Below are 12,156 nucleotides of genomic sequence, written 5' to 3'. Positions count from 1 at the left end.
TGCCACTGGATTTCAATGACTCTGGAGGAGAGATTGAAGCTGATGACTTTGAATAGCTCTGCCTCATTTAATCCAATTCACTGCAAGTCACAGTGGTCATTGGTCCTCTCTGAGAATGAAGGACAAACAATAACATCAACAAAGTATTCTGAATAGTGTATTTACACAGAAAGGAATTCCTAATTAACTCAGATATACAATGCAGATAGAATTAGCTATAGGTAGCTTTTAGAAGATGGAAGCAAGAATAGGCAACTGAAGATGAATACCAGAGTGTAACCAGGTTCTACAAGAATAAAATCAGAAATGTTAAAGTCAACTATAAACTGAGGGCTTTGATCATTGGAAAGGATGACAATATAGATTTTTTGAGCCATGTTAGAGAGAAGAGGGAAGTGTGTGTGTGTGTGTGGGGGGGGGGGATTGATCAGTTATTAGGATAGATTGGCTGAAATTGAGACAAATAAAGCAAAACTATTAAATTTCCTTTTTACTTCTGTTTAGCAATGAAAAAGATTTTCAGACTAAGTATAGAATGAAAATGATTTAAGAGGATTGAAGCCTTGGATAACAGAGGAAATGCTCAAAGGATACCTATGTATATAACACAGATTCAAGTCTCTAGACCCACATAAACTTCCCGCGAGATTATTGGATATTGTGATTGCTGAGTTATTCTTTTCAAAATCATGAGAATGGGGGGGGGGGGCATTTCAATTCTGGAAACAAATTTCTTTAAAATAACGAAAAAAAAGAATGTTTGAATCTTCAAATGATGATCCAGTAAGCTTCATTTAGACGGCTGGCAAAATTCTTGGATGTATTAGTAGAGAGATTGTGAAAATGTAAAAGGTAACTGGTGATAAGAAGCCTGTATAGATAGGTTCATTTAAAAGAAAAATCATGCTACATTCATCTTATTTCCTTTACACAAGGTGGGAGTGTGGAGGTGAGAAAGAGCAGCAGAATTCTATAGATCTAGTTTGCCTATACTTCAGAAAGGCATGTCATAAAATCTCTCATGATATCTTCAGGATGTAGATTGAATAATCTGAGAGTTAATTTGTTCAATAACCAGACTAAAAGCGAATAGTGGCAAGGTGGTAAGATGTGTCAATAGAATGTCACAGAGTTCTGGTTTTGGCCTTAATTGGCTCAACATTTTAAACACTATTTTAGGATAGGGCCAGGACTTGTGACTTCAATGTGATGAAGAGCAAACATGGCCTCCACCAATCTAAATTGGAACCTTTTCAGGAAATCATAATTCTAACATGCTGCCAGAGTTCAAAATGCTAAGTGACCTAGCATCACACAGCCAGTATAAGTCATAATCAGGACTAGAAGCCAGGTCTTCCTGACTCTGAGAAAGGCTTTCTTTCCATTTTCTTATTTTCCACCATTTTCTCTCTTAGAACAGCAACTTGAATTCAAACAGCTGTCACCTGTATCTGATTTACAGAGGATTTGAATGTGGAAGAGTATTCAACATGATGGATAACAGAATCAGAATTTAAATATAACAAAACTAAAATGAAGAATTAAACCAGTAACATAAACATCTAATAGGAATCATGTAAAGTCTTACTTACACTTAAGTTAAAATAAAACAAACAACTTTCTAAACATCCAGGATGTTGAAAGTTATTGTCCTTAACTAATCTTCCTTCATTTAATCATGCCGGTAATATTGTGTTTGGTTTGGGCAGCCATATTTTAGGAAGGACATTGATATGGTAGGTCATTCCCAAAGGGGGTTGAAAAGTCTAATAAGTTGATTGGAAAGACCATGGCTTTTCCTCTCTCTCTCTCTCTGTCTCTCTCTCTCTCTCTGTCTCTCTGTCTCTCTCTCTCTCTTTCTCTTTCTCTCTCTCTCTCTCTTTCTCTTTCTCTCTCCCTCTCTCTCTTTCTCTTTCTCTCTCTTCCATTCTCTTCCTCCTCCACATCCTCTTCCTCTTCTTCCTCCTCCTCCTATCTTTCCTTGTCTCCCCTCCCCCCTATCCCTCATTTTATTTTAGAAGTATCAACCAATGTGTTTTTTTGAATACAGGGCCAGAGTATGAGAAAGTATCTGTGTAAACTTCTTAAATATGTTTTTATTCCTGCCTGGGCAACAGATGTGAATGTTTAAAAAAAAGGCTATGTTTCTGAGCAGCCAAAAGTATGTGAGAAATATTTGGAAATAGCCACAGAATGGGTATTGTAGTCCTTGATAGTGTGCCCAAGGACTGGAGTTCTCTCCCATACACCTTATATATTATTCCAGAGACCACATTCTTAAGGGTCTTGTGCCTTGCTTTCCTAGCCAACCCCATTTTGTGAGTAATACATCATTAGGGCCTCTGACTCTGATGATGTATCCCTTCTGCCCTGGCAAAGCTTTTATGATTCCAAAGGTATCAAATTCCATTTAAATAGAGGATTTAGAGAATGCCAAACTGAAGCATGATTTGCCCACATTTTGACATCATGTACAAATAAGGCCTAAAATCCTGCTCAGGAACAGGAAAAGAATCATTTAAAACATTTAAATATCATTAAGTCACTCTTTGTGAGGTGAACTTGAGAGAGGAGACAGGATTTTTTTGAAGCTGCAGAGCATCTACAGTTGACTTAGAGGACTTTTTGAAGTTTTTATTTCACGTTGTAAATGCATCAGCAGGAACCTCACAGAAACCTCAGGTTAGCTCATGGTGCTTAAACTACCCAGAATCTAAAGACACATGGAAGAATATGTGTAATATTTGTAGTATCAGTAGTTATTATCAGGGAATTTTGCAGGAATTCTGGGCTGATGAGGCTCAACTTAAAACAAACAAAAAAAATACTATGGGGCATATACCTAAGAGGAAGGGAATTCTATCAAGGCCCAGCCATTCCTAAGGGAAATCTGTTCCTCCACAATTCCCCTCCCCATTCCAGTGCTATTCTTAGAACCAACATGCATTCCCTTCTCATCTTAGCCTCTTAGAATTTCAACCATCCTTCAATACCTGACTCATGTGCCATCCCCTATTGGAAGCCAATCCTAATGTGCCGAACTGTTAGTGTACTCTCTTTTCTTACAAATTACTGCATACATAATGTTTTAATAACAACTTCACTATACCTAGCCCCCAGAAGACTGTGAGCTCTTTTTGGGCTGGGATGGTTTTTCATTTTATTTTTGAAATCTCAGTTTTGATAACAGATATTTTATGCTCTTTAGATTGGATTGGATTGGATTGGATTGGATTGGATTGGATTGGATTGGATTGGAGTGGCACTTTGAAGATCAGGGAGAATCCAGTATCCTGTTATTTATTGCTTTCTTGTTCTCTGATAATGGATCATAGGATCCTGAATTGACAAGGTCATCTGCTCAATGCATTATTTGAACACTAAGGTCACAATGTATTAAGTGTTCATAAATAAGGTCATAAGGTATTCAGTATTTGAACTAATGTCCTCTTGCTCCAAATCCAACACCCTTTCCACATACTTACAGGTAAGAATATAATGTTTATTTATATTATTATTGAATAGCTTTCCCTAAAGGCAGTGAAATAATTATTATCCCCATTTACACATGTAAGTTCTAAACCAAGAAAGTACCTGTTCAATTCATCATTACATAGATGATTTGTTCAAATTAACTTATTTATTGAACTTCAAACCCAAATTCCCATTTGCTTTCAGAAGAAACCCAAACCACCTCAAATTCAGTACCTTCACAATTTAATTCATTATCTCAATTAAATTACCTAACCTAACGCCTTTAACTTCGCCATGCGATCCTGTACCATACACCTCCATTCATCCTATTTTGTATGTTAACAATTTGAGAACTGTCTTTTATTCTTCTCTCTCCACCTTTCCAATCCAAATAATTGTCCAACAGTTCTGTTGATTCTATTTTCACACCTCTCATATCTGTCTCATATTTGCTATAAGCATTGCCTTTATGCTAAGAAAAGTTCCCCTCATCTATCAAGGCTAAAATAATCAGCCACCTATAGATCTCTAAAGGTTGCAAAGTGAATTAGGTGCATTGTTAGATTTAACTCTAGATTTAGCTCTCCCTGTGAGGTAGGTAGTATTGACATTTTTATTCATTTTTTGCAGTTGAGGAACCTGAGGGTCAGAGAAATTAAGTGATTTGCCCATCGTCACACAGGATAAATATGTATGTATATATCCATCTCTAGTATCAGACTACAGTATGTATGTATATGTACATGCACATATGAATTCTACCACCTACCATTCTACCATGCATGTGTATATGCACAGAAACTTTATAAATATATATGCACATACACATATATATACATTCATGTAGTTCTATAAAAACATGAACATGTACATATGTATATAACTTATAAGTGTGAATATTGCTTCCCCCAGTAGAATGTAAACTCTTTTAGGGAAGAGATTATTTCATTTTTCTTTGTATGAGTTCCTAGCATTATTCCTGGAATATAATAGATACTTATTATATAGAACAAGTTCTCCCAAACCTTTAAACAACTGTGGGGATATCTCTCTTTTCTGCCCTTGACTCCAGTCCCTGCTGATTGTATTAACCTAAATGTTAGGGGTCCAAGCATGCTAATTGTCATAGTGAATCAATAGCAGCTAGGTATAAATAAGTTAACGTCACATGTAGAGAAGTCCAATGCCCCTCACACAGAAGGCACCTAAAATGCTTGGCTAATTAATCTTACTACCAATCTTACTGCTGGTTGGGGGGGAAGTCACTATTTCAATATGAAATGAGTTTTGAGTGGAAAATAGCTTTTGAACTGATTAACTTAGCATGGCTGATTACAAATGCCCAGAAAAGAATGCAACTAAACTCTACTAGGATATCTGTTCTTTATTTTACAAAAATTGAAAAAGGTTATTAATTAAAAAAGAGAAATGCAAACAAGTTACAATGTAATTCATCAAATAAGAAATCCTTGCCTCCCCGGGGTTGGGGGAGTAGGGGAGTAGGGGAAGAAGGTTGGACCAAGAAATCGAGTAGTTAAAGAAAACCTGAAAGAAAACACATAATTGCTCTTTCTCTATCATTTCCCCCCACCGAGTAGTAAATAAGAGCTTTGATACATAAAAGCAGTTATCAAACAGTAACAAATTAGTTCTCTACCATCTGTGATCCGCAAGAGGGGGGTGACAGTTTTAGTACAAAATTTTAAAATATGAAATCAACTATTTACGAACTGCTTTCAGAGTCTCTCTGTCTACTTTACTTCTTAAAACACAGCCACAAGAAAGGACTGAGGTTTTCATTGCTAACAAGAGCCAGCAGTTGTGGTTCCTCCCTTTAAAATATGCTAATTACTGGCTGACATTTGTAAACAAGATGTTTCCTTTCATACTACAGCCTTACCATGCTTTCCCATCACTTTCAAGAACTCCTCAGTTTCTTATAAAGAGAGCAGTGATCGGCGTTTTAATGGATCCAGTCAAATTTCCTTGTGTCAAAATATATGCATGTCCACTCTCTGTGTATAGCCTAGGACTCAGGGCATGGATCAGGCTTTGGTTGACCTGGGCATCCATTGATCCAGGAAACTTTTCTCCTGTGGGCTTGTGCATCTATAACTAAGTAGTCTGAGCAGATGATTCCTCCACAACCCCCACCCCCTTTAACCAAACAAAAAAACAGCTTCAAGTTTGCATGGTATTCAGGTGGCCTGGGCATTTGACCCCCACCACACACACACACACACACACACACACACACATGCAGGGGCACATTACTTTTTCTACACAAGGGCTTTTAATGACAATTCCATTCAAGGAATATTTGTTAAGTGCCTACACTATGTCAGTCATTCTTCTTGGGACTAGTGACTCAAAGATAAAAATTAAAAAGTCACTCCACTCAAAAAAAAATGTTAATTATACTTGGGGGAGGAGGTATGGATGTGAGCACTACATGGACAGAAATCAGTAAATACAACACAAAACCAAAATAAATGCAAAATATTTGGAGAGTGTCACCAATAACTGAGAGAACCAGGAAATCATGAAAAGAGCTGAATTGTGAAGGAAGATGAGGGTTACAAAAGGCAGAAGTGTGTTTAGGGAAGGAGTGGGTGCTGGCTTGTGCAAAGGAGTGTGGACTCTAGGGAACAGTAAGGAGTAAGGAGACCAGTACATTACAACCTTGTATTATGTTTTCTTAGAGCTGGAAGATAACCTAGTTTAATATCCTCATTTTGTAGAAAAGGAAACTGAGACCCAGAGATATTCAGTTACTTCCCCAAGGGCTCAAAAAAAAAAAAAATAACACCACAGTCCAAGTCTGTTGACTCACAATCAGGGCTTTATTCACTATGCCCAATCTAAAGCATCAAGTTCTAGGCAGTCGAGTGGTAGATTGTAAGCACCAGGGAATGGTTCAAACAATTCAGCCATGAGAGCAGCACATTTTTATCCAACCCTCCTCCCCCCTCATTTAGTGCAGAGATGTTTTGGGGAGGATTAAAAACTGCCAAACCCTTTAGTCCTTATCAATGGTTTGGCTCCTTTTATTTAGCTTGTACCCTTGAGCTAATCCCAGCTTTATAATGTGAACCATTTTGAGTGGAAAAATAAACCCAAGTAAATTAAAAGAATAGGTCTTAACAAATCCTCAAAGATCTATTGATTCCTCCACTTTGGAAATGTCAGATATGGGTTTAGTAAATATAAAACAAATGCTGCCTCAGCAAGTAGGAGTTGTTCAATTTTTTATTTCTCTTAAGCTTGTGCCATGTCACTTTCTTACTCTCAAAGGCCTACACAAGACTTTTGACATTTTTTCCCAAAAAATGTGGCATGCCAGCAATACAGTAATCTATAAAAGCATTTCATTCATTCATTCATTCATTCATTCATTCATTCATTCATTCATTCATTCATTCATTCAGCTTGGTGGCCCAGTGGATAGATTATGGGTCTTGTAGTCAGTCAATAAAAACAGAATTAGAATTAGAACGATGTCTCCCAGAGGAAGCAGGAAAACAACAGGCATAACTATACTGCCAGGGGGGCTCTTCTGTACTCAGTGGTCTTCATCCATCTTTCTTCATTCTTGTTTCAAGTGTCCATATTTAATTTCACCTCTACCCTTTTAATATAAGGAAAATCTAAGGCAGTTTTCACACCAGGAAATTTAACCTGGATATTACAGCAGCTAGGTGCCCTCAATTTTCTCACCTGTAAAATGACCTGGAGAAGGGAATGGCAAAAGACTCTAGTATCTTTGCCCATAAAACCCCAAATAGGCTCACAAAGGTTCTAACACAACTGAACAACTACATTACAATATACATGCTGACAAACACAATTGCCTGAAAACTAGCTGAGCGCCATCTTATTTCATCCCGAGGCCAGTGAATTACTTGAGGCTGACCCAATGTTGTAATTTGGCTTCTGATTAAATAATAAACCCCACCAAAATTCTCCTCTTCCCAAGATTCCCAGAGTTTCTTCTTGATGCTCAGCTTATTCTGCAAATGAAGTTATCTGGAAGTGCGAGAAACTTACTCTTCTCAAAAGCAATCTCATTGGTTTCTGTTCTATTACCCCATATAAACCCTGTTCCCAGTACCCATCTTTGGATGGGAAGTACTACTGCTTGCTATGGCAGTACCCAGATTAATAACTCTTCTGCTCAATTAAAGACCCTAATTTTGTTATATTGATTGTTTTATTAATTTTCAGGTTGACATTATACATATATTCTACCTGGGATATACTCTTGCGGTTAAGAACCTTCATATATCTGTCAGGGAAGTACATATGTATTATACTTCTACACTATTGTGTCACTTTTTACCTCTACTATACATTTTCCATTGCCATGGTCCTATAGTTATTTCTGTAAATCTTATCTCCTATTTCAAGCTATAAGCCCCTTGAGGACTGGAGCAATAAAATATTTATATTTGTATCTTCCTTAAAACCTAGCACTGTTCCTTGTACATATTATATTCACATTAAATATTGACTGGTTAAATTAATAAAGTAAATGCTTTAATGTGATTTCTGTAATTTGGGAGCTTAATATAACACTCTAAATAAAAATAGTATTGAAAATCTAGTATAATTCATTAATTTTTTTAATTGACATAGCCAAAGTTTCATTCAGAAAAGGTAGATTTTGAGCATCTTACTTTCTGAAAGTTATGCAGATCTAAGGAAATGCTTATTAAATTGAATATAGAACCATAGATTTCAAGCTAGAAATGACCATAAAGGTCATGCAGTTTACCACCTTCATTATACAGATGAAGGAACTGAGGCACAGAGTATGTCATGACTAGCCCAAAATGATATAGCTAGTATATGGCAGAGTGGGAAATTGACTACAGATTTCCTGCTCCAAAACCAGTGTTCTTTCCATTCTGCCACCTAAAAATCAAAACAAAACAAAACAAAAACCTAGTGCTCTTTAACATAAACTGCTCTGTGGAGCAGAACACAATGTAAAGAACATATCTCTTGTCAAATGATTTGGATTCAAACACTGCATCTGCTACCTACTACCAATATAGCCATGCACAAGTCATCACCTTTCTGGAACTCAGTTTCCTTGTCAACGAATGACAGTGTCAGATTTTCAGATTAGATTATCTCTAAAGTCATTGTCTGCTTTTAATCCTGTAAGTATGTGATGTTGTTTACTTATTCAGTATCAGTATCAATTTATTAGCCCCGCAAAATCCTGTGGGAGATTCTATTAGATTTTATTAGAAATATTAGCCAGTTTGTCTTCAGTGGCTCTCTTTCACTTCCTCCTGTTTGATACATCTTCAAAGCCAATATAACCAATCATTGAACAATCATCTCTTAAATTTCTAATATGTGTCAGGTATTGTGCTTGATTCTAGGAACATGCAAACACAAAAGCAAAACAATCACATTCCTCAATGTGATTATATTCTATCAAGGAAGATGACTGGGAAGTATATAAGAATATACTTCCCAAAAGTTGTATTTTAATTTAAATAGTATGATGAAATTTTAGGGGAAAGCACTAGGACATAATGGAAAAGAAAAAGCTTTATGTAAAAGAAGGCATGAATTGAACTTTGAAAGAAAGTGGATTCTAAGAGGTAGAAGTAAAGGAGGCAATTTCTAGGCAGAGAGAACAGTGAGACAAGAGGCTGAGGGTCATTCATAAGAAACAAGAAGTCCCATTTGGCTAGCCCATAGAGAAATGGGGATTAATATATGATAAGGATGGAAGGGCAAGTTGGTACAAAATGTGAAGTGGTTTAAATGACTGGGGAGTTTGTTTGCTACTAGGGATAATGGGGAGCAACTGAAGTTTAGTGATCAGGGAACTGATGTGATCACATATTTTTTATTCTTCATTTTCAAAGAGGATCAATGACATCACAGAGTGAATCAGTCATAGGTTCAGTCCCAAAGTGGACCCTGTAGTTCATCTATTACAATCCCCTCATTTTACAAATGAAGAAACTGGAACCCAAAGAGGTTAATTTTCCCAACTTTAGTTACCTAAGGAATTAAGTAACAGAAACGAGACTCCTCTCAGGTACCATGACTACAAATAAAGTCCTCTAGGTTCAGTGCTCATTTTATACTGGGCATGTAGGTATTCCAGTCTGGAAGATCTGAGTTCAAGGCCTGCCTCTGATATGTACCAGCTGTGTGAGCATCAATTATCCTCCCAGGGGCATAGGCAACTCTAAAAGCTATCAGTTGTAGTCAAGTTGCTGAATTGTATCTGTGGACACAATTTCCCCACAAGGAATTCCCTACACCAGTGAAATCTCAGACCGGGATCAATTATCTGATGAGTATTGTCAACTGAGGAATAAATCATGGAGATATATGCTCACCAAAGGTGTTCATTGGAGGCCATCCAGCACAGATTTGAAATAGAAGAGGATATTCCCTTCAGAGGGTAGAGTCCTTCAGATGTTCCTGCTTATGAATATTTTACTGATTGCATTGAGTCCCTGGAACACTGCAGGGTCTCCTTAATGAGATACACATGCACTCAAAAGAAATCAGTGCAACCATCGCCATGGGAAAGCAAAATGATTGAAGAATACCTATTTCACACACTGTGACAGGCAATTGGAAGGATAGCCCATTGAGTTATTCCAACAATGTCCATATCTTCACTAGATTCTGCAGATGGTCAATGAACTAGGCCTCTAAAAATGAACAGGAAAAAGAAAGCATGCTGTGTTTTATTTGTAGAATTACAGAGTTTCAAATGAGCCTGAGACAAAAGTAAAATTTTAATATCAATATTCTTCTTTCCATGGTGTGTGATTGAGAATTAGAGGGCAAGAAGATCTCAACAGAATAAAGTTTTTTAAATTATGGGTGATTCTGAAGTCAATAGAAAAATTCATAATACTTACTGTAGGTATAAATGCTGATGTGTGATAAGTATCTCTATGATCTTGAAGATGTGTGTATTCCCTGCAAGGATGTAGATCATAACACATTCACTCAGGCCCATCCTGGGTGCCTTGGGTCTGTGATTCCTCCATTGTTGTTGCTGTTGTTGTTTTTTTAATCTTTCATTCTCAAAGAGTACCAATGACATTCTGAGGGTGATATGCTGATGTGCTAGTGAATTAAATTTAAGTGAGGCAGAGCTACGCAAAGTTATTCGCCTCACTCTCCTCCCCAGAGTCATCAGAATCCAGTGGCAAGACATAAATCAAGATGACTGGGAAGGGTCTCATGATCCTCCATGTGTTTTTCACAAAGCCAGCTTCAGTGAAACAGGGGGGTACCCTGAAGGATAGTCAGGAGGTAATCACTTTTAGGCAAATCAAAGCACTGCCACCATCTTCGTTACACACTGATAGAAAGAGACTACTATTCTGAACTCAAGGCCTTGGGAGTAACATTACCACCCAGAACATTAACCCTGCTTTCAGCTTGGTCCACACAGCCATCATTAAGAGAAACTTTTATTTATTTATTTTTATTATTATTTTTTGCGGGGCAATGAGGGTTAAGTTAATTGCTCAGGGTCACACAGCTAGTAGGTGTCAAGGGTATGAGTCCAGATTGGAACTCAGGTCCTCCTTAATCCAGGGCCTGTGCTTTATCCACTGCACCACCTAGCTGCCCCAAGAGAAGCATTTTTTAAAGAAGGAATCCACCTACCTCACCACTGCCAACACCACACATTGAAAAGCCCATCAATCAAATTATAGATCCATTGAAACACTGATGAAGCATTATTATTATCAGTATCATAATTTGATTATAGAATGTTAGGGCTGGAAGAACTTTTCATAGCTCAACACTACCTTTTTACAGAGGTATAGACTCATTCACAAGGAAGACAATTGACTTTCTCATAGCAAGATCTTAAGAAAACAACAGAACTCAAATGTGAACGCAGGATTTCTAATTCCAAACCCAATGCTTTTTCTACTACATCATATTATATTTAACAATTATAACAATGGTAAGACTAATAACTTCAAGTACCTCAGGACACTTCCAACCACTTAAAGCTTTCAGGAAGAAACTTTATTATGTTTTTCTGGCATAGACTTACAGAAACAAATTTGTCCACTGTTCATCTCTAGTTGGCATCCTTGCTAACTTGCTTAGAATTCACATCAAGACAATCAGCAGAGGTCCAATCCCTGATGACAGTATCTGGAAACTAGCAGCCTGTTTACATTCCCAGCACAAAGTGTACTTTCCTATTCAGTTCTGAAATTAAAGGGTATCTCTGTTATTTATTTCCAGTATTTATTTTTCACTGCCATAATTCAAACCAAATCAGATTCAAACCTCAGGAACAATAGTTTGAGGAACTTGAAAAAAAAACTTTCCAAAATAAATAACTTTTTGGCCCTGATTAAGCATACAAAGTTTCAACCCCTAAGGAACTGTTTTGTTTATTTTTGTTTGTTTGTTCATTTATTTTTTGTTTTGTTTTGTTTTGTGAAATCTAGAAGGTCTTCCATTAGAGTTATTACAAAACAGATCCTGCTATTTAAAGTCCTGAGTCATGACTAGTTCTTGATAATAAATATTATATGGATTCTACTTTCTATCCTATAATTTATATATGTAAGTTGTAAGCTTATTTGAGCCTTATTATCCCCAAAGGTTAAAGTTTATATGTATATGTGTGTGTGTGTATGGATGTATATGTATATATAC

This window comes from Dromiciops gliroides, chromosome 2 (genome assembly GCF_019393635.1).
Source record: "Dromiciops gliroides isolate mDroGli1 chromosome 2, mDroGli1.pri, whole genome shotgun sequence".
Lineage (NCBI taxonomy): Eukaryota > Metazoa > Chordata > Mammalia > Microbiotheria > Microbiotheriidae > Dromiciops > Dromiciops gliroides.
This window is presented reverse-complemented; position numbering follows the sequence as displayed.